The sequence below is a fragment of the Aegilops tauschii genome, chromosome 2, assembly GCF_002575655.3.
Source record: "Aegilops tauschii subsp. strangulata cultivar AL8/78 chromosome 2, Aet v6.0, whole genome shotgun sequence".
Lineage (NCBI taxonomy): Eukaryota > Viridiplantae > Streptophyta > Magnoliopsida > Poales > Poaceae > Aegilops > Aegilops tauschii.
Window position 1 is genome coordinate 385,167,808 of NC_053036.3, and position 24,519 is coordinate 385,192,326.

A 24,519-nucleotide genomic window follows, 5' to 3' on the forward strand; every position below is an offset into this window, starting at 1 on the left:
AGATTAGATGGAAAGTATACGTAGCAGCTACGTAGCCCTTTGTAAGTCTAGGATTAGGCTTCTTATTTTCGGAGGACGTTGTCCTGGCGGTTTGCTAACATGCGGTCCCACGTGTCAGTGCTTTACCAAGCCGATCCGCGTCCCACATGAGGCAGAACAACGGCAGAAGCAACACGTGGTTAAGTTGAAGAAGATGACGGAGAAGCAGATTCAGCAACGAGTGAAATGATGGTTGCTTCGTCCCTCCAACTTAATTGCGGGAAAGGTGCAACTTTGTGATTTGACGCCTCATTGCTCATTACTACGCCGGCACCATGACTGGGGTGCTTCACCCCAGCTGCTCTGCACTGTATTGCGGTATGGCACGTGGACCCGGTAGCTTGATGTCCCACATGTCGGCGAAAGGGACTAGAGGATTTATGAAAGCGAGCGCTCCACTCTTACAACGGAGGAGTAGACGACACGACGGCCCAGTGAACTGTCACTTGTAGTACTGTATAGTACTATAGTTTTGCTGTTTCGCACGATCCATCGATACAAACCCGATTAAACAGGAAAGGGCGGGATTTTTCCCGCGCGGTAGATGATACTGGCCATACATTTCAAAGGCAATTTTAATGTATGCAAACTGAATAATTATAAGTAACAATATGATATCTAGTAAAACTAAAAACACTTACGATTTATTGTGTTAGAGTGTAGTAGTAGTGTTGTATTGCATAGTTGTTAGATGTAACATGCGAGAACGTGTAGTGATATAGTTTTGGAGGGCCTACAGAGAGAAAAGCATAATACGGTCACCGAACTTCACAATAAGCTGATTACGGTCACTATATACGTTTTGCGGTGATTATACGGTCACTTGCTCACAGTTCAGCATCGGATTGCACTCTGTTGACCGGTCAAATAGTCTGAGTGGCGCCATGTTGACTAGTTAAATTGACCACGTTCCTTGTGGGTCCCACCTGTCAGTTCGCATAGGCAAAAGGTCAGATAAACACAAATTTACGCAGGCGCGACAAGGCTCCAACCCGTGCGCGGGAATCACCTAGTTGTGTATGTGTCTGTCAGGGCCTGATGTGTGCGCATGCACGTGTAGGTTGAGCACTTGAGCGTGAGAGTGTGTGTTGGTCGTGTGGTGTACTGGTGTGTGCATGCATGCGTGCGTGTGTGCGTGTGAGTATTGCGTGCGTGCGTGTGAGTGTTGCGTGCGTGCGTGGCTGCGTGTGTACGTGTGAGTGTTGCGTGCGTGCGTGGGTGCATGTGTTTGTGTGAGTGTTGCGTGGATGCAGTTCGTGTGCATGCATGCGTGTGTGTATAATCACCACACCAGCTCCTATGTGTTAAAACAGACGGCTCAGCATACCAATACAAGGCCACCTTGTCCGCTGTGCCCGCGGTCATGACTTCGAACCACCGTCCAAATATATTTTTGTCGTTTGTTTTCATTCTTACTAGCAAGATGCCCGTGCGTTGCACGTAACATCAAGATGCATTTGTATGACTTGTTTATCTTGTGAGAGAAAAGGATGAACGAGGGAAGGCCTTATTTGCAAATGTGGAGAGGTGTGTGGGTACCTTTTTTGCAAAATTGCCATAGTTTCTTTCCTATCCGTCAGATATAAATCGGACGGCCTATATTGCAGGATGGCAGGCACACCATCATCACCAACTCTGTTTTTTATAAGAGTGTATTTTATGTATTTTATAAGAGTGTAGATGTAGAGTAGATACAAGTCGACAGGTGGGCACGATGGTAGTGAGATAATGTGATGCAACACTAGAGGTGCCACGTGGAGTGTTTAACTGGTCAACTAGTCATGTCATGAGCAAATACAGAGTTGTACGGTGAGCCTGTGACTGTATAATAACCACTAAACGTAAATGGTGACCGTAATGAGTGGATTCTGAAGTCCAATGTACGTATCGTGCTTTCGCTTAAAATACAATGATCGTCATTGCATATATCGCGAGAGAAAGATGAAACATGCGTGAATTTTCTGGGGGCTTACTTTTAGAGGACCTGGAGATAGTTTTGTGTGCATACGTGAAAGGGGCGTACAGGGGGGTATGCGATGGAGAGAGAGATGCTCTTCGTTTCTCTTTATTATGACTAACTTTGTATATAGTATAAAAATATACAAATTCACAGTGCGGAATAAATATCATTGTGGGCACCATGCAATGCAAATTAGCGTTCGTACTCCTCCATATAACTTTGTAATGTTGTATATATGTAGAAACTCTAAAATAATTTTTTGGCCACACTTTATAAGGAATGTTGTATGCGAAATAAACTTAAAGAGAGGGCTTTTTAGATCAATGGGGTACGTGATGTAACATGTGTGAATGTGTAGTTGATGCATTTGGCGGGGCCTAGAGAGGTATGTGTGTGTATTACATATTCGAGAGAGGCATGGATAGAGGGGCCGACGGGGGGGCGTGGGAGAGATAGCACGAGAAATGAGAGTGGTCTAGAGAGAGAGAGAGAGACGAATATGACGTCACGACAAGAGATTCCATTCCCTTGAGTGTGTATATGCAAGGGGGAGGGAATAGAGGCACCAGGAGAAATTTTCTGTGTGTGTGTGGTGTTTGTGTTGGTATGTGTGGGTGTGAGAAGATAATGAGACGTGGGGGCAGAGGGTGTGTCACCGCGTGAGGTCCGGTGGTTCGAGGTGAGGCCCTTCGTTCGGTTCCGTCCTGCGCCACATTGGTCGGCCCGTGACGCATTTAGGAAGACCCATGGATGACTAGTTGTACAAGACAAAGATAGCAGAATTGTGAAGGACTCTGTGTCCACTGACAAAGCCGGCTAGGATTTGTAACCCTAGGTTCTCGGACTAAGTTAACCCCTTTATCTCTGATATTACTATTCATCCAACCTAACTTTAAGGGGCATCCTACAGAATGCTCTGCTAGAATCATACTTGTCGATTAGGAAGAGAGGTGTGAGACAATGCGTGAGAGACAGGCGTAAAGATAATGTGCGTACATGAGACACGTAGGCAGGTCCATGTATATAGAAAGGGTCGATGAGGATTGTGCGTGTGTATGTTTGCGAGAGGAAGAGTGCTTGTGATAAAGGTTAGTGAAAACAGTTGTAAATGGTTATGAGAGGGAGGGAGGGTTATATCTAGAGCATGTGTGCGAGAAAGACACCTCGGGAGAGAGTGTGTGAGCATGTGTGAGAGACCACCGATGGAGAGTGAAACTACACGTAAAAGACTGCTCTACACATTGATTAAAGATATAAATTGTATCCAAATATTAGGATGCGATCATGGTATTTGCAATTCGCGTAAGGAGCGGTCATTGATCCATCAGACATCTAGATTCTATCGAATTTGAGCATGTCTATGTTATTATTCGACACAATTGATCCACATAGTTAGTATTTTGAACTCCAGACAATGCATCTCTTTAGCAATCGAATATAAACGTGAGTATAGTTCATGTTGTGTGTGTAAAGCACATTATACATACGAAAGTTACACAATGGACATTATCAATAGCTATCTATGAACTAGCATACACTTGAATTCAACTTAAGGTGGTTTAAAAAAATCGAATTCAACATGAAGTCCATTCAATTATTTGAATTTGATATCATGGCATTTGTAAACCATACCTAAATTATGGGGGCACCAATCTTTGCTCTGATTTTGTACATAATAGCATATGTAGTTGTGTACAAAATAGATTCAAATTTAGCTCCTCCATTCCAAAATAATCGTAGTTATAGGATTTTCAAGTGTCAAAATTTCAAAAAGAAGCAGATAATTTAATGAGGTTTTCAAACATACAAGGTCAAATATAACGTTGTCTATTTAGGTCAATCCTCATAGTTCAAGAGTACTCTAAACGTGAATGCTTGTGTTTCAAAATTTCGAACGAAGCGCCAAAAGAGCCTCTACTCGCCCGAAACCGCGTGAGACCAATGTTTGGTAGTACAAGGAAATTACTTTTCTAATAACTCTGACCCGTGAAACCTACCGGCCCGACGTCCAAAGGTCTAAACCGGGGTAGGTTTGTAGCTTCAGCTAGACGCCACGCAACCGCATCCGAAAAACATTCATACACAATGGCCGCCTAAGCACACATGCGCGCAGCCGAAATCGCTCCCGCCCACTATTTGGGACACCTGGGATTACCATCCTACCCCCGACCCGCAGTAGGTCCGAAATTTAAGAGGGGGGCAAAGTTTGTACTTTCCCCAAATTTCAAACAAGCGCGTCCCATCTTCTGTTCAAAAAAGCCAAAAACAAGCGCATCCCAGACCGAAACATGGTCCCCCCCCACCCGTCCGATTCCCCATTCGTACTCCGTGGGCGCCAAAACTACCTCTCCACCAGCCGCGAAACCCCGGCATCCTCCGTCCGCCACCCCATCCCACCCATCAACCGCCGCCCTCCTCCATCACGCCGGAGCCGATACCCCGACGTCGTCGTCCACCGCAACCTCAACCGCAACGCCCTCCACGGCTAGTAGTTGAAGCCGAGGCCGAGCCGTCCATACCCGAGCCAGTTCGACCATGCCGTCCTGCGCCTCACCGCTGCCGCTCCAACTTCGCCACCCTCCACCGCACCGGAGCTGTTCCTGCTACGCCGTCCTTCGCCGCCTCGGATCTGCTTCCCCTCCGCCGACATACGGCCACGGCAACACAGTCAACAATTTGGCCATGGGTTCGTCCAAGCCTGCACCCTTCAGAACATCGGTTTCCCCGATAAAAAGAAGAAGATTGGCGCGACATGTGGAGGTGACCACACTGGCAACCGAAAAAGGTACTCCTCTTCCCTTATTCGTGCAAATCTTACGTCTCTGCTTGCACGGTATTCATCCCACAGAAGACACTAGTTGACCACTTCTTCTTGATACTAGATGTTCCTAGTAACTCGCGATGCACAAGGTTTCTCCTCATATACTATTTCACCTTAGCTAGAGGTCCGTCGCCCCCCTGAATTTCAATTTCTGGCCAGTTAATTCCCAATTAACGGAAGCATTCTCCAGCGTAACAGGCGCTAGTACGTCTATTACGCTGGGGAAGCAGTGCCTTGGTGTTTATCTTAGGGGCGTGTGCGGCCTAGAGCTACTGGCGCCCGATCTGGAGGTCGGCCGGGATTAAAGGGATGGCCTGGGGGCGCTGCCAAGCACGGCGGTGGTGTGAGGTCGATGGGAGGGCGGGGCGGCGGAGGCAGGGGTCTGGGCCGGTGGTCGCTGGCGGTTCGAGAAAGATCGTCAATAGTGGCTGGCGGGAGGTAGACGAAGGCCATCTGCCTGTTCCTTATAGATCGGACGGTTCATTAAAAAAATTGACTGACCTATTTATTTTCGGTAGACTGTTATCTTAGATATGACCACATGTGGTGGTGTGCTGGAGGAGTCTGCATTTCCTGTGCTCATATATTACAAAATCATACGGAGTAGAATCTAATTTTGTTTGCCATGCAATGTTGTAGAGCTATCATATGTCTCCTGTCATTTATTTTTCAGCCACCTGCTATCTGCTACTTTTGCAGTGCACTAGTTCTGCACACACTTCACCTTACTCTCACTATTATGTTTTTATGCAAGGGTATTTCAGAATCTGCTGCCATGAGAGAAGCCAAAAAGAAAAGAGAGAAGTCGCTCCAGCTTCGTGTGCGGGTAGGCAAGACACGTTACATCGCTATGAAGGGTGCAGTGTCAGCAGATGGAGATGGTAAACGTAGCTCTGGAGCTGATGACCTCGCTCGCAATGAACCACGATCCCAGGTGCTTGCTTTAACTTCGCGGTGTCATATGTGGTTGCATGTTCATATGGTGTCTAGCTTGTATTCGAAAGGCCGAAGTCGGTAAGATAAGGAAAGATATTTTTTTACATGAACCACCATCCCGTGAGAACCAGAAGACAAATAGCTAGTCAGGGCACTGGCCGAGCCAGTGACAAGCCCAGCAAAGATAGGCATCACCTGGAAGCCAACTAAAAAGCTGCGATGGTGGCGAAGCAGCCCGCCTCCCACCAGGCTCTCAGGTCCTAGATGATCATGCTCACCACTCCAGCCGGATGTCTAGCTTGTATTGCTTCCAATTTGGTTAAATTGCATCTGCTTAGCTTACACATTATACCTTTGAATATGATATGCCTTTTTGTTTTTGGTACATATTAGTACATCTGTGTATTAACCATGTTCTTACATCAAACTAATGTTCTTGTGTATCCCTCATCAATCACTTATGACGAGGCAGGCAGGCAAGGGGACTACTCCTCATTTAAAGAATGTAGCGTCAGCCTCCCGACATGATTCTCAAGAAACAGAAATGCTAGATGAAGATAGTGAACGTAGCTCTGTAGTTGATTACAGCATTTCCCCTACACTAGCATCGCAGGTGCTTGCTCTAACTTGGCAGCGTGATATGTGGTTGCATGTTGCATATGGTGTCTAGATTGTAATTCTTCCAATCTGGTTAAACTGCATGTGCTAGTCTGCTTAGCTTATACATTATACCTGTTAATGTGACATGCCTTCCTGTATTTAGTACATAGTACATCTGTCTATTAAGCAGGTCCTTACATAAAACTATTGTTTTTTTTGTATCCCGCATCAATCAACATGACAAGACACATTTAGTATATGCAGTGCGATATTAGTTGCATCTTTCATATGATTTATAGCATGCGCTCCTTCTAATTTGTTGAAATTCCATTTATGATGGGACGCTTTTAACTTGGCAGAGTCATATTGGTTGCATCTTTCATGTGGTGTCTAGCTTGCATTGCTTCTTATTTGCTAGAATGGTTTCTGCTTAGTTTACACAAACAGTTGTGAACTTGCCATGTCGTCCTGTTTTTCGTACATATTCCATCCTGGTATCATGTGTTTGCCTTACATCAAAGTAGTGATTGTCAGTATCATGCATGAATGAGTTCTGAAGAGAGAATTTTATTGCTTTTTCTTGTCGGTTTTACTTGACAATTCAAAATCAATAAAGCGGAAGGAAGTTAGCAAGGCAGCGGATAAAGGTGCTCCTTCCGAACGGAGGGCCTCTACAGTTTCTACTCCTCCACACCCCCAAGATGATTTCCAAGACAACACATGCATAGACACTCAACAAAGCTGTGTTTATGATGAGCACGTCTCCCCTAGTGCAGCATCACCGGTGCTCCCTCTAACTTGGCACTGTTATATGTGGTTGCATGTTATGTGTGATGTCTAGCTTGTATTGCTTCTAATTTTGTTGAATTCCATCTGCTTACTTTACATATTATACTTGAATAAGACACGTGTTCCTGTTTCTAGAACATACAATATCTGTCTATCACACCATGTTCTTACATCAAATTACTACTGTTGTGTAACCTGCAACAATCACTTATCATAAGACACATTTGACTTCGGAGTGTGATATAGGTTACATCTCACATTCTTTTCTAGCTTCTACTACTAATTTGTTAAAATGGCACTTATGACGAGACAGTTTTAACTTGGTCGAGTGATATTCGTTGCATCTTTCATATGGTGTCTAGCTTTCATTGCTTCTAATTTGTTGAAATGCCTTCTCCTTCATTTACACATCATAAGTTGTGAATATGCAATGTTGTGAATATGCAATGGCACTAATGACGAGAGACCTCTAACATGGTAGTGTGATGTTGTTTGCATCTTTCATATGATTTATTTCTTGTACTGCTTCACATTTGTTTAAACGCCATTTATGATGAGACACTGTTAACTTGGCAGAGCGATATTTGTAGCATCTTTCATATGGTGTCTACCTTCCATTGCATTGCTTCTAATTTGGTGAAATGTCTTCTTCTTAGTTTACACATCATAGTTCTGGTATCTCTTCCGTCCTGTTTTTCATACATATTACATCCTCCTATCATGTGGTTGTCTAACATCAAAGTTCAGTTCGTCTGCATCACGCATCAATTTGTTCTAAAGAACTAAATTGTTATTCGTTTTTCTTGTCGGCTTGACTTAACATGGCACAGAGAAAGAGGAAGAAACACAGAATGGCAGGGAATGAGAAGCGGATGAATCATGCAGATTCTGCTGGTACTGATGGTGCAATAGAAGGTCAAAGTCCAGCAGAAAATTCTACAAACACGGCATCCCATGCTACACGAGTTGCAAAAAAAGCCAAACAGAAACAAATAGCTGCCACCAAACAAGCAGAGACAGCCCTAGTTCTTGCAACACCTACCACAGTACTACCAGCTGCGCGACTTACTCGTGCGTCAACTGAGCTAGCAGCACGTTCCCAAGCTCCCTTGCCACCTGACACTACTTCCCAAGCACTCTTGACACAAGACGAGTTGGCAATATCAGATGAACCTTGTGAGCTTCAACAGCAAGAAGGTAGTTGCTGGAGTCAAGTTACAGTTGCATGCTTCTTTATATGTAGTCTCACAGTTTGATGTACACTAACACTTCCTATGTTCGTTGTTGGACTAGCACCTAGGCGCAAGAGGAAACAAACATCAGGGATAATGCTTGATAGGTTAACTAAATCTAGAGGGGGAAGAATGGAGATCCGTTTTGAGGCAGGTTTAAAAAGGCCATGTGATGCTACAGAGTCAGCCAAGTTAGTATCAGGGGCAACTGTTGCTGTTAGGTGTCATGTACGTATCCTCCCAACATGGATTCAGTACAGGAATGACAAAGACGAAACCCAGTTCAACACCTTCCTCGACCATTTATCTGTAAGTATGGTTATGTATGGAAACTAGTAATATTGTCTTGCTCTGTCCCATACTTTCTAGGTTGCTGATAATGAGACTCCCATAATTTTCAACAGATGAGGTTCAAGTTGGATAGCCAAGATGATGCAACCAGACAAGCTTGCACCCATGTTTTCAAGTCTGATCTGCGACAGTATCGGTATAACTTGAGGAAAACTCACTTTGAAGGCAAGGCTAACAGTGAACTTTCCCAAACATCTCCAATGGAAAATATATCGGATGAAGACTGGAGGGGCCTTGTTATACACTGGTCTGATCCGAAGTATCAGGTACATTATATATATGTGATCAGATCACATGTTGAAGTCCTATTTACGCATGTGCCACACAAATCTATCTTCTTTTAGGTGAACTGTTCAAAGAACAAGGCCAACCGTACGAAAGTGAAATTCCAACACACGACAGGATCTCGTAGCTATATTGCACACTACGAGGCTCTTGTAATTAGCTGCTGTTTCACTCTTTTCGCTGTACCATATTATCAGATCTATATTAACTTGTTCGAAATGCAGAGGAAAGCCCGCAAGGACCAAAAGTACCTGAACCAAATGCTATGGAAATCTTCAAGGACTGTCACACCAGCAAGAAGAAGGGCATGACTACACCAGTCAAAGCCACTGTTGTAAGTCCTTAATCCTCATGCCTTTTAACTACTACTTACTCTGACTTGTGCCTTGAACTGCATGGTTTGCAGCCAATGTCTATTACTCTTTTCAATTTTATACATAATTGTCTTAGCGTATCATTGCACCTTACAAGGTTTAAAAGAGAGGAGTTATGTTCCTTTGATCTTGACCCGTAATCTAGTTCCTTGCTGGACTTGCCCACACAACGTTACAATTGCCTGTTTGTCTGTTCTCAGTTGTTTTGTGATATGAATGATGTCATACTATGCTTACTGTATTATAAACTTCGTCTCTTTATCCTTAGCCCTCAATACAATGTGAAGAAATAGACAATACATTAGCGATGGTACATGGTCATATGTTTGGAACCTGGTTTTATTATGTACTTTGCAATAAAATACAACTAATATTTTACATGGGTTCACCAGAATAAGTTCTGTATATAGACCAAAGCTATTTTGTTTGGTTTTGCTGCCTCCTTAATATCTTCTGTTCTGGTACTACTAATGTAAAACCTCAACTTTTCAGCGAGCTATGGAAAAAATGGTGGAACCGCCACCTTCTGAAGGTGGCGAGGCAACTATAACCGCAATGTCAGCTCTTGCTGCAGTGGGTCAGTACCTGACCACTAACAGTGCCAAAAGCACGTTCCTGCATAATACTGGGTTGGTTGTTAAGGCAATATCATCCAAACTGCCTCATGATCAAGATATGCAAGCTCAAAGCAATGTTGTATCTGTGCTCCAGACACAAGTCCATTCCCTAACAGAGACCCTTTGTGAAACATGGAGAAACATTGCTCAATGTCGTCAAGATATGCATGGTTTTGAAACCAGACTATCAGACATTTGCTATGTTGTTCAGGAGCCTGGATTTCCCGAAGAGCGTCGGGCTTCAACCCGGGCCTCTTGTACGCTTTGGCGGGCTATATCAAGTTTGGACTCTTGGTCCGCAATTTTGCGCTCCAAGGACTCGCATTTGTTTATGGCGTCCTTGAGATCCTGCTGAACCTCCCCGACCCTTGACTCGTGCTTTTTGCGGGCGGCTTGTTCCTTCTCCGCTTTCTTCTGGGCCTCGGTCAGCGCGTTCTTGAGGGACTCCACCTCGGCCGCAGCTCCTATGAAACATCATACTAACATGATCAACACAAACAATTTATATCATTTTAGATCTGAACAGGCCATTGCATACCTTGCTTGTCCTCCAGTTGTGTTTTCACACGGTCGAGCTCTTGATCGGCCTGCTCCAGACTCTGCTTCAGTTTGGAGACTTCGGCAGAATGGGAGGTCGCAACCAGCATCGACGCCTGCTTATTAATATAGACACATATGATTAGTCTCCTGCGAAAATTATTCGATCCTCTGTCCGGCCTTTCTTTTCGAACACCGGACAAAGTCTCAGGGGCTACTGTCTGTACTACGGCATTCTTTTTTCACATACCTCAAAGCCTATCAGAAGGCTGGCGCAGGCTTCGGTCAGTCCGCACTTGGCACAATGAACCCTCTCAACCACCGTACCCATAAGAATACGGTGTTCTTCTACAATGGAAGCACCTTGAAGCGCTTCCAGTAGAGTATCTGGTGCCTCTGGGTGGACAGAGGTCACTGGCGGAATAGGTGCACCTCCTTCTTTCTAAGGAGGTTGCTTACCTGATTCTGGAGCCATATGGGCCTCCAGAATAGTATTCGGCTGGGGGCCGAATTTGGTATGGCCCCCGTCGCCAGTTTCCAGGGGGTCTGTTCCCCCATGTGTCCGGCCGACGAGGTATCACCCTCTGGCGCCACCTGGATGACCTCCTGTACCTCTGCCTGGCCTGGGAGGGTCCTTCAGGACAACACTTCGGCGTCGTCCGTAGGTTTGGGGGAGGAGGCTGGCGGAGGCAACTCGCTGTCCATCACATTTGGATCCAGCGAATTCCCCGAAGATGAGGATCGCTGGAGGTGGGAGTGAGCCGGACTACAGCACATGATTCAACATGTTAAAACCACGAAGTAAAGAAGCTGGACATATATATGTGCATAAGTGCCTTTGAGTACTTACGATTTGGCCAGGGGCTTCTATCTGGGGCGCCACTCAGAGCTACTATCGGTGTCCAATGCGGAATTATCCGCAAGGGAGACCTTCCCTTTTTTGGACGCCTTCGCCTCCAGATCCGTGGAGGCCGCCCTTTTCTTCTTTCCCGCTCGGGGGGAGAATTGCTTTCTTCCTCCTCCTCGTCGTTCTCGGCGGGGGAGGAATGGGTTTCGGCGTCTTCGGACGTTGGATCCGAAGTGCCTTTACGGCGGAGGCCGCTTCGCGCCTCCTGGCCCTTCTTCTTGGCCTTCTTCTCCGGTGCCTGGTAGGGCACCGGAACCAGCATCTTCGTCAGAAGTGGGATAGTTGGGTTTTCAGGCAGCGGAACCAGACACTAGATCTGCTCCGCCTTCTTTATCCAGCCCTGAAAAGACAAATGAAGAAGCTTAGACATTCTTCTTGAATGCACAGGTAGGAAAACACCTTGAAGTATGAAGAACTTACTGGACTAGCTGTATAAGTCAGGCTATATCCGCAGTCCTCGGTCGTCTTCGGCCACGACTGGTTGGCCTTGAAAAGCACCTTCCAGATACCTTCGTGCGTGACGCCGAAGAACTGTTGCAAGGTCTGTTGCTTGGCCGGATCGAACTCCCACAAGTGGCAAGTCCGGTTCTGGCAAGGAAGGATCCGGCGAACAAGCATCACCTGGATCACATTGACGAGCTTGACGTTCTTGTCCACCATGCTCTTGATGCGCGTCTGCAGCGCTGACACCTCATCTGACGACGCCCAGTCCAGGCCCTTTTTTAGCTAGGAGGAAAGCCGCATTGGGGTTCCAGACTTGAATTCGGGAGCAGCGGCCCAGGTGGTGTCGCGGGGCTGTGTGACGTAAAACCACTGTTGTTGCCACCCTTTGACGGTCTCCACAAAGGTGCCTGTGGGCCATGTGACGTTGGACAGTTTGCTCACCATGGCGCCTCCGCACTCTGCATGTTGACCATCCACCACTTTCGGCTTCACATTGAAGATCTTTAGCTATAATCCGAAGTGGGGTGGGATGCGGAGGAAGGCCTCACACACGACAATGAATGCCGAGATGTTGAGGAAAGAATTTGGGGCTAGGTCGTGAAAATCTAGCCCATAGTAGAAAATGAGTCCGCGAACAAAGGGGTGGAGAGGAAATCCTAACCCGCGGATGAAGTGGGGGATGAACACCACCCTCTCGTTGGGCTCCAGGGTGGGGATGATCTGCCCCTTGGCCAGAAGCCGATGGGCGATTTCCTGGGCCAAGTATCCCGCTTCCCGGAGCTCCGTGATGTTCTCCTCTGTGACAGAGGAGGCCATCCACTTGCCCTGCGCTCCAGATCCGGACATGGTCGGAGTGCTTTTTTGGGGGGCGTAAAGGATGGAATCTTGGGCGCTGGAGCTCGAGAACGGATGGGCAGAGAGGAAGAAGGCGTGGGTAAAAGAGTGGACCTTTATCCTCTTATATAGGCAGCGAATATCAAGCGCCTCCCCACTCGCCTTAACGCTCGCCTATTCCCCAAGGGTCATGCGGACGGCGCGGTTGGATTACCCACACCCGTATTGATGAGAATCCCGCGATAAAGGGACACGATCTCTTCTTCGACAAGACGTGCCAAAAAAACCGCGTCTCCAAACGTTGAGCGGGAAGCTAAAAAACGGTTCGAAATAATGACCGGGCATGGACGTAACGTCTCGCTACAAAAGTTGTCAGCAGATGGAACTTGTGAAATATTATACTCTTTGCGGCTGTGTGTGGTGCCTGTTTTGCAGAGCCGGACACGTTTCCTGTGTTCGAGGACTACTTTGGAGTATTCGGAGGGGGAACCCGCCTTGCAATGCCAAAGACAATCTGCGCGTCGGACACATCGTCATTGAAGCCTGGTTCAGGGGCTACTGAGGGAGTCCTGGATTAAGGGGTCCTTGGGCGTCCGAGCTATGTGATGTAGGCCGGACTAATGGGCCATGAAGATACAAGACCGAAGACTTCTTCCCATGTCCGGATGGGACTCTCCTCTGCATGGAAGACAAGCTTGGCGTCCGGATATGAAGATTCCTTCCTCTGTAAACCGACTCTGTGTAACCCTAGGTCCCCCCGGAGTCTATATAAACTGGAGGGTTTAGTCCGTAGAGGCAATCATAATCATACATGCTAGACATCTAGGGTTTAGCCATTACGATCTCATGGTAGATCAACTCTTGTAAACCCCATATTCATCCAAGATAATCAAGCAGGAAGTAGGGTATTACCTCCATTAAGACGGCCCGAACCTGGGTAAACATTGTGTCCCTGTCTCCTGTTACCTTCGATGCTCAGACGCATAGTTCGGGACCCCCTACCCGAGATCCGCCGGTTTTGACACCGACAGGTGCGAGTGTCGGTGGCGTGGGCGGGTGCGGGCGTCGGTGGTGGCGTGGGCGTGTGCGGACGTCGGCGGCGTCGGCGGGTGCGGGCGTCGGCGGTGGCGTGGGCGCGTGCGGGGCGTCGGCGGCGTGGGCGGGTGCGGGCGTTGGCGGTGGCGTGGGAGAGCTCAGAGAAGGGGATCGAGCGAGAGTGAGAGAGAGAAAAGGGAGCGTGCTGTGTAGGCAACTTAGCTACAACGCGGCATGGCAAAACGCGCTATAGCTAAGTTAGCTATAGCGCGGCGCAGAAAAATGCGCTATAGCTAACTTAGCTATAGCGCTGCCTAGCACAAACCGCGCTACTGCTACTTTTTTCTTTTTCTACTGCTACTTTTTTCTTTTTCTTTTTCTTTTTCTTATTCTTTCATATTCCACAAACTTCCTTCCTTTTTTTTTCTTTCATTTCATTTTCCACAACTTATTAGTTCCTTTTTCTTTTTCTTTCATTTCATTTTGCAAAACTTCCTTTCTTTTTCTTTTTCTTATCTTTCATTTGCATTTGTACAAGTTTGTATAGCATGTGTGTATATAGCTCTAGCTAGCTAGGGTTTAATTTGGTCTGTCGTTGGAGCAATACCATTGTTACCCTCCATATAATAATTAGTATAATATATATTACATCATTTGACCGCTAACGACGGTTTACAAAATAGACACACACAAAATTTGTGGATTAGTTTGTCAGCTTGGGCGACGATGACGCTTCAGAGTGATCTTCTTCCCTCTTTTGTTCGTTGTCGAATAATTGAGCCCATGGTCGTGACTGTCCTTCTACAAGGATTACGATCTTTCGTAGGTAATGTAGTCTTCATTCTTCTTTTAACGTATGTTTCATCGTCATCAGCATCATCTTCCCTCATCGGATCACCGTACTGGTCGTAGTCTTCCTTGTTGGCGACTCCATCCATTCCGACGATGCTCCTTTTGCTTCTCCTCATGACAATACGGCTGGGATGGATCAGGTCCGTTATGAAGAAACATTGTGTCACGTGTTTAGCTGTTGGAAATATGCCCTAGAGGCAATAATAAATGGTTATTATTATATTTCTTTGTTCATGGTAATTGTCTATTATTCATGCTATAATTGTATTGTCCGGAAATCGTGATACATGTGTGAATACATAGACCACAACCTGTCCCTAGTAAGCCTCTAGTTGACTAGCTCGTTGATCAACAGATAGTCATGGTTTCCTGACTATGGACATTGGATGTCATTGATAACGGGATCACATCATTAGGAGAATGATGTGATGGACAAGACCCAATCCTAAGCATAGCATACAAGATCGTGTAGTTTCGTTTGCTAGAGCTTTTCCAATGTCAAGTATCTTTTCCTTAGACCATGAGATCGTGCAACTCCCGGATACCGTAGGAGTGCTTTGGGTGTGCCAAACGTCACAACGTAACTGGGTGACTATAAAGGTGCACTACGGGTATCTCCAAAAGTGTCTGTTGGGTTGGCACGGATCGAGACTGGGATTTGTCACTCCGTATGACGGAGAGGTATCTCTGGGCCCACTCGGTAATGCATCATCATAATGAGCTCAATGTGACTAAGGCGTTAGTCACGGGATCATGCATTGCGGTACGAGTAAAGAGACTTGCCAGTAATGAGATTGAACAAGGTATTGGGATACCGACGATCGAATCTCGGGCAAGTAACATACCGATTGACAAAGGGAATTGTATACGGGATTGATTGAATCCTCGAGACCGTGGTTCATCCGATGAGATCATCGTGGAACATGTGGGAGCCAACATGGGTATCCAGATCCCGCTGTTGGTTATTGACCGGAGAGGCGTCTCGGTCATGTCTGCATGTCTCCCGAACCCGTAGGGTCTACACACTTAAGGTCCGGTGACGCCAGGGTTGTAGAGATATATGTATGCGGAAACCCGAAAGTTGTTCGGAGTCCCGGATGAGATCCCGGACGTCACGAGAGGTTCCGGAATGGTCCGGAGGTGAAGAATTATATATAGGAAGTCCAGTTTCGGCCACCAGGAAAGTTTCGGGGGTTATCGGTATTGTACCGGGACCACCGGAAGGGTCCCGGGGGTCCACCGGGTGGGGCCACCTGTCCCGAAGGGCCCCGTGGGCTGAAAGTGGAAGGGAACCAGCCCCTAGTGGGCTGCGGCGCCCCCCTTGGGCCTCCCCCCATGCGCCTAGGGTTGGGAACCCTAGGGGGAGTTCCCAATTGCCTTGGGGGGCAAGGCACCCCTTCCCCCCATCTTGGCCGCCGCCCCCCCCTTGGATCTGATCTCCAGGGCCGGCACCCCCCCCAGGGGGCCTATATAAAGGGGGGGAGGGAGGGCAGCACACAACAGCCTTGGGCGCCTCCCTCCTCCCCTGCAACACCTCTCTCTCTCTCTCGTAGAAGCTCGGCGAAGCCCTGCACGAGACCCGCTACATCCACCACCACGCCGTCGTGCTGCTGGATCTCCATCAACCTCTCCTTCCCCCTTGCTGGATCAAGAAGGAGGAGACGTCGCTGCACCGTACGTGTGTTGAACGCGGAGGTGCCGTCTGTTCGGCACTCGGTCATCGGTGATTTGGATCACGGCGAGTACGACTCCGTCATCCACGTTCATTGGAACGCTTCCGCTCGCGATCTACAAGGGTATGTAGATGCACTCCCTTCCCCTCGTTGCTAGTACACTCCATAGATGCATCTTGGTGAACGTAGGAAAATTTTAAAATTATGCTACGATTCCCAATAGTGGCATCATGAGCCAGGCCTATGCGTAGTTACTATGCACGAGTAGAACACAAAGCAGTTGTGGGCGCTGAGTTTGCCAATTCTTCTTGCCGCTACTAGTCGTTTCTTGTTTCGGCGGCATTGTAGGATGAAGCGGCCCGGACCGACCTTACACGTACGCTTACGTGAGACTGGTTCCACCGACTGACATGCACAAGTTGCATAAGGTGGCTAGCGGGTGTCTGTCTCTCCTACTTTAGTCGGAACGGATTCGATGAAAAGGGTCCTTATGAAGGGTAAATAGAAATTGGCAAATCACGTTGTGGTCATACGTAGGTAAGAAACGTTCTTGCTAGAAACCTACAAACCACGTAAAAACTTGCAACAACAATTAGAGGACGTCTAACTTGTTTTTGCAGCAAGTGCTATGTGATGTGATATGGCCAGAAGATGTGATGAATGATATATGTGATGTATGAGATTGATCATATTCTTGTAATAGGAATCACGACTTGCATGTCGATGAGTATGACAACCGGCAGGAGCCATAGGAGTTGTCTTTATTATTTTGTATGACCTGCGTGTCATTAAATAAACGCCATGTAAATTACTTTACTTTATTGCTAAACGCGTTAGCCATAGAAGTAGAAGTAATCGTTGGCGTGACGACTTCATGAAGACAGAATGATGGAGATCATGATGATGGAGATCATGATGATGGAGATCATGGTGTCATGCCGGTGACAAAGATGATCATGGTGCCCCGAAGATGGAGATCAAAGGAGCATGATGATATTGGCCATATCATGTCACTATTTGATTGCATGTGATGTTTATCATGTTTTTGCATCTTATTTGCTTAGAACGACGGTAGCAAGTAGGATGATCCCTTATAATAATTTCAAGAAAGTGTTCACCCTAACTGTGCACCGTTGCGAAGGTTCGTTGTTTCGAAGCACCACGTGATGATCGGGTGTGATAGATTCTAACGTTCGAATACAACGGGTGTTGACGAGCCTAGCATGTACAGACATGGCCTCGGAACACACGCAATACACTTAGGTTCACTTGACGAGCCTAGCATGTACAGACATGGCCTCGGAACACGGAGGACCGAAAGTTCGAGCATGAGTCGTATAGAAGATACGATCAACATGGAGATGTTCACCGATCTTGACTAGTCCATCTCACGTGATGATCGGACACGGCCTAGTCGAATTCGGATCATGTTTCACTTAGATGACTAGAGGGATGTCTATCTGAGTGGGAGTTCATTAAATAATTTGATTATATGAACTTAATTATCATGAACTTAGTCTAAATCTTTACACTATGTATTGTAGATCAAATGGCCCACGTTGTCCTCAATTTCAACGCGTTCCTAGAGAAAACCAAGCTGAAAGATGATGGCAGCAACTATACGGACTGGGTCCGGAACCTGAGGATCATCCTCATAGCAGCCAAGAAAGATTATGTCTTAGAAGCACCACTAGGTGAAGCACCAATCCCTGAGAACCAAGACGTTATGAACGCTTGGCAGCAGCGTGCTGATGATTACTCCCTCGTTCAGTGCGGCATGCTTTACAGCTTAGAACCGGGTCTCCAAAAGCGTTTTGAGAAACATGGAGCATATGAGATGTTCGAGGAGCTGAAACTGGTTTTTCAAGCTCATGCCCGGGTCGAGAGATATGATGTCTCCGACAAGTTCTTCAGCTGTAAAATGGAGGAGAATAGTTCTGTTAGTGAGCACATACTCAGAATGTCTGGGTTGCACAACCGCTTGTCTCAGCTGGGAGTTAATCTCCCGGATGACGCGGTCATTGACAGAATCCTCCAGTCGCTTCCACCAAGCTACAAGAGCTTTGTGATGAACTACAATATGCAGGGGATGGAAAGGACCATTCCCGAGGTATATTCAATGCTGAAATCAGCTGAGGTAGAGATCAGAAAAGAACATCAAGTGTTGATGGTGAATAAAACCACTAAGTTCAAGAAGGGCAAGGGTAAGAAGAACTTCAAGAAGGACGGCAAGGGAGTTGCTGCGCCCGGTAAGCCAGTTACCGGGAAGAAGTCAAAGAATGGACCCAAGCCTGAGACTGAGTGCTTTTATTGCAAGGGAAGTGGTCACTGGAAGCGGAATTGCCCCAAATACTTAGCGGACAAGAAGAAGGCCGGCAACACCCAAGGTATATGTGATATACTAGTAATTGATGTGTACCTTACCAGTACTCGTAGTAGCTCCTGGGTATTTGATACCGGTGCGGTTGCTCATATTTGTAACTCAAAACAGGAACTACGGGATAAACGGAGACTGGCGAAGGACGAGGTGACGATGCGCGTCGGGAATGGTTCCAAGGTCGATGTGATCGCCGTCGGCACGCTACCTCTGCATCTCCCTACGGGATTAGTTTTAAACCTCAATAATTGTTATTTAGTGCCAGCTTTGAGCATGAACATTGTATCTGGATCTCGTTTAATTCGAGATGGCTACTCATTTAAATCCGAGAATAATGGTTGTTCTATTTATTTGAGAGATATGTTTTATGGTCATGCCCCACTGGTCAATGGTTTATTTTTGATGAATCTCGAACGTGATGTTACACATGTTCAATACCAAAAGATGTAAAGTTGATGACGATAGTCCCACATACTTGTGGCACTGCCGCCTTGGTCACATTGGTGTCAAGCGCATGAAGAAGCTCCATGCAGATGGACTTTTGGAGTCTCTTGATTACGAATCATTTGACACGTGCGAACCATGCCTCATGGGTAAGATGACCAAGACTCCGTTCTCCGGAACAATGGAGCGAGCAACCAACTTATTGGAAATCATACATACCGATGTGTGCGGTCCAATGAGTGTTGAGGCTCGCGGATGATATCGTTATGTTCTCACTCTCACTGATGATTTAAGTAGATATGGATATGTCTACCTAATGAAACACAAGTCTGAAACCTTTGAAAAGTTCAAGGAATTTCAGAGTGAAGTCGAGAATCAACGTGACAGGAAAATAAAATTCTTACGATCAGATCGTGGTGGAGAATATTTAAGTCACGAGTTTGGTGCACACTTAAGGAAATGTGGAATAGTTTCACAACTCACGCCGCCTGGAACACCTCAGAGAAATGGTGTGTCCGAACGTCGTAATCGCACTCTATTGGATATGGTGCGATCTATGATGTCTCTTACCGATTTACCGCTCTCATTTTGGGGCTATGCTTTAGAGACTGCCGCATTCACTTTAAATAGGGCACCGTCTAAATCCGTTGAGACGACACCGTATGAATTATGGTTTGGGAAGAAACCTAAGCTGTCGTTTCTAAAAGTTTGGGGATGCGATGCTTATGTCAAGAAACTTCAACCTGAAAAGCTCGAACCCAAATCGGAAAAATGCGTCTTCATAGGATACCCTAAGGAAACTATTGGGTATACCTTCTACCTCAGATCCAAAGGCAAGATCTTCGTTGCCAAGAACGGGTCCTTTCTAGAGAAGGAGTTTCTCTCGAAAGAATTGAGTGGGAGGAAAGTGGAACTTGATGAGGTGATAGTCACCCCTTCCGAACCGGAAAGTAGCGCAGCGCGGGAAAATGTTCCTGTGGTGCCTACACCGACTGGGGAGGAAGTTAATGATGATGATCATGAAGCTTCAGATCAAGTTGCTGAACTTCGTAGGTCCACAAGGACACGTTCCGCACCAGAGTGGTACGGCAACCCTGTCCTGGAAATCATGTTGTTAGACAATGGTGAACCTTCGAACTATGAAGAAGCGATGGCGGGCCCGGATTCCGACAAATGGCTAGAAGCCATGAAATCCGAGATAGAATCCATGTATGAAAACAAAGTATGGACTTTGACTGACTTGCCCGATGAGCGGCGAGCCATAGAAAACAAATGGATCTTTAAGAAGAAGACGGACGCAGATGGTAATGTGACCATCTACAAAGCTCGACTTGTCGCTAAGGGTTATCGACAAGTTCAAGGGGTTGACTACGATGAGACTTTCTCACCCGTAGCGAAGCTGAAGTCCGTCCGAATCATGTTAGCAATTGCCGCATACTATGATTATGAGATATGGCAGATGGACGTCAGAACGGCATTCCTTAATGGCTTCCTTAAGGAAGAGTTGTATATGATGCAGCCGGAAGGTTTTGTCGATCCTAAGAATGCTAACAAAGTGTGCAAGCTCCAGCGCTCAATCTATGGGCTGGTGCAAGCATCTCGGAGTTGGAACATTCGCTTTGATGAGATGATCAAAGCGTTTGGGTTTACACAGACTTATGGAGAAGCCTGTGTTTACAAGAAAGTGAGTGGGAGCTCTGTAGCATTTCTCATATTATATGTGGATGACATATTATTGATGGGAAATGATATAGAATTCTTGGAAAGTATAAAGGCCTATTTGAATAAGTGTTTTTCAATGAAGGACCTTGGAGAAGCTGCTTATATATTAGGCATCAAGATCTATAGAGATAGATCAAGACGCCTCATTGGTCTTTCACAGAGTACATACCTTGACAAGATATTGAAGAAGTTCAGTATGGATCAGTCCAAGAAGGGGTTCTTGCCTGTATTGCAAGGTGTGCAATTGAGCACGGCTCAATGCCCGACCACGGCAGAAGATATAGAACAGATGAGTGTCATCCCCTATGCCTCGGCCATAGGGTCTATTATGTATGCCATGCTGTGTACCAGACCTGATATAAACCTTGCCGTAAGTTTGGTAGGAAGGTACCAAAGTAATCCCGGCAAGGAACACTGGACAGCGGTCAAGAATATCCTGAAGTACCTGAAGAGGACTAAGGATATGTTTCTCGTTTATGGAGGTGACGAAGAGCTCGTCGTAAAGGGTTTCGTCGACGCTAGCTTCGACACAGATCTGGATGACTCGAAGTCACAGACCGGATACGTGTATATTTTGAATAGAGGAGCAGTAAGCTGGTGCAGTTGCAAGCAAAGCGTCGTGGCGGGATCTACATGTGAAGCGGAGTACATGGCAGCCTCAGAGGCAGCACAGGAAGCAGTCTGGATGAAGGAGTTCATTACCGACCTAGGGGTGATTCCCAATGCGTCGGGCCCGATGACTCTCTTCTGTGACAACACTGGAGCTATTGCCCTTGCGAAGGAGCCCAGGTTTCACAGGAAGACCAGGCATATCAAACGTCGCTTCAACTCCATTCGTGAAAGTATTCAAAATGGAGACATAGATATTTGTAAAGTACATACGTACCTGAATGTAGCAGATCCGTTGACTAAACCTCTCCCTAGAGCAAAACATGATCAACACCAGGACGCAATGGATGTTCGATTCATCACAATGTAACTAGATTATTGACTCTAGTGCAAGTGGGAGACTGTTGGAAATATGCCCTAGAGGCAATAATAAATGGTTATTATTATATTTCTTTGTTCATGGTAATTGTCTATTATTCATGCTATAATTGTATTGTCCGGAAATCGTGATACATGTGTGAATACATAGACCACAACCTGTCCCTAGTAAGCCTCTAGTTGACTAGCTCGTTGATCAACAGATAGTCACGGTTTCCTGACTATGGACATTGGATGTCATTGATAACGGGATCACATCATTAGGAGAATGATGTGATGGACAAGACCCAATCCTAAGCATAGCATAAAAGATCGTGTAGTTTCGTTTGCTAGAGCTTTTCCAATGTCAAGTATCTTTTCCTTAGACCATGAGATCGTGCAACTCCCGGATACCGTAGGAGTGCTTTGGGTGTGCCAAACGTCACAACGTAACTGGGTGACTATAAAGGTGCACTACGGGTATCTCCAAAAGTGTCTGTTGGGTTGGCACGGATCGAGACTGGGATTTGTCACTCCGTATGACGGAGAGGTATCTCTGGGCCCACTCGGTAATGCATCATCATAATGAGCTCAATGTGACTAAGGCGTTAGTCACGGGATCATGCATTGCGGTACGAGTAAAGAGACTTGCCGGTAACGAGATTGAACAAGGTATTGGGATACCAACGATCGAATCTCGGGCAAGTAACATACCGATTGACAAAGGGAATTGTATGCGGGATTGATTGAATCCTCGACACCGTGGTTCATCCGATGAGATCATCGTGGAACATGTGGGAGCCAACATGGGTATCCAGATCCCGCTGTTGGTTATTGACCGGAGAGGCGTCTCGGTCATGTCTGCATGTCTCCCGAACCCGTAGGGTCTACACACTTAAGGTCCGGTGACGCCAGGGTTGTAAAGATATATGTATGCGGAAACCCGAAAGTTGTTTGGAGTACCGGATGAGATCCCGGACGTCACGAGAGGTTCCGGAATGGTCCGGAGGTGAAGAATTATATATAGGAAGTCCAGTTTCGGCCACCGGGAAAGTTTCGGGGGTTATCGGTATTGTACCGGGACCACCGGAAGGGTCCCGGGGGTCCACCGGGTGGGGCCACCTGTCCCGGAGGGCCCCGTGGGCTGAAAGTGGAAGGGAACCAGCCCCTAGTGGGCTGGGGCGCCCCCCTTGGGCCTCCCCCCATGCGCCTAGGGTTGGGAACCCTAGGGGGGGAGTTCCCCCTTGCCTTGGGGGGCAAGGCACCCCTTCCCCCCATCTTGGCCGCCGCCCCCCCCCCCCCCCCTTGGATCTGATCTCCAGGGCCGGCGCCCCCCCAGGGGGCCTATATAAAGGGGGGGAGGGAGGGCAGCACACAACAGCCTTGGGCGCCTCCCTCCTCCCCTGCAACACCTCTCTCTCTCGTAGAAGCTCGGCGAAGCCCTGCACGAGACCCGCTACATCCACCACCATGCCGTCGTGCTGCTGGATCTCCATCAACCTCTCCTTCCCCCTTGCTGGATCAAGAAGGAGGAGACGTCGCTGCACCGTATGTGTGTTGAACGCGGAGGTGCCGTCCGTTCGGCACTCGGTCATCGGTGATTTGGATCACGGCGAGTACGACTCCGTCATCCACGTTCATTGGAACGCTTCCGCTCGCGATCTACAAGGGTATGTAGATGCACTCCCTTCCCCTCGTTGCTAGTACACTCCATAGATGCATCTTGGTGAACGTAGGAAAATTTTAAAATTATGCTACGATTCCCAACATTAGCGTGTACCCATGGCTCATTTTTGGCGATGGCGTTGATGGTACCGCTATCGGAGTCGGGTATACACATGGTAGTGAAATGTCGGTTTTCTCTTTGTACATTCTTAGCCCATCTGACACGGAACATCGTCGCGCTATGCAATCCAGAGTAGTTAAGCTCCCATATCTCTTCGACCCTTCCGTAATATCTTTCAATTACATTCCCGACCATGGCTTCCATCGTCACCCCTGAGTTTTGGTCATCACTGTTTATATCTTTCTCGTCCGTGTAGAACGTGTATCCTTTGATATTGTATGCTTGATAAGTCGCGAGGTTGGTCGAGGGGCCATGTGCTAAGGCGTATATGAGCGTTCCGTTCGGACAGCCCTCTTCTGGGGGATTAGCCAGAACTCGCTCTTTGAACCAACACAAGAAAGTGAGTTGTGCTCTCTAATAACTTCAGCGTCTGTCCTGTGCACCCCACGGTCACGGTACTTCTTTGCGATGGTCTCTTTGTGCAGTGTCACGAAATCTTCTAGCACATCTAGGTGTTGTAGCACTCCTAAGTTTGCCCTGTCAAGGCCGTTTTGTTTGCCCGAGCGTAACACATTCACATCCCTATGACCGTTGGTGTGACCTTCGCCTTCGAGCCTTCCACGGTCATGGTCTCTGGTGCCTACTAGATAACTCTCACAGAAAGAGATGCACTCTTTGGTCAGATATCCCTGGGCTATGCTTCCATCTGGACGGGACATGTTACGAACGAATCCTTTGATGACCCCATTCATCCTCTCGAGTGGCATCATGCTGTGCAGGAATGTCGGCCCTAGGTTGATGATGTCGTCCATGATGTGGACACATAGATGCACCATGACATCAAAGAACACGGGAGGGAAGTACATCTCTAGCTCATCCAGTATGACAACGATCTCTTCTGTAGCCTATGGAGTTGCTTCACACTGATCGACTTTCGA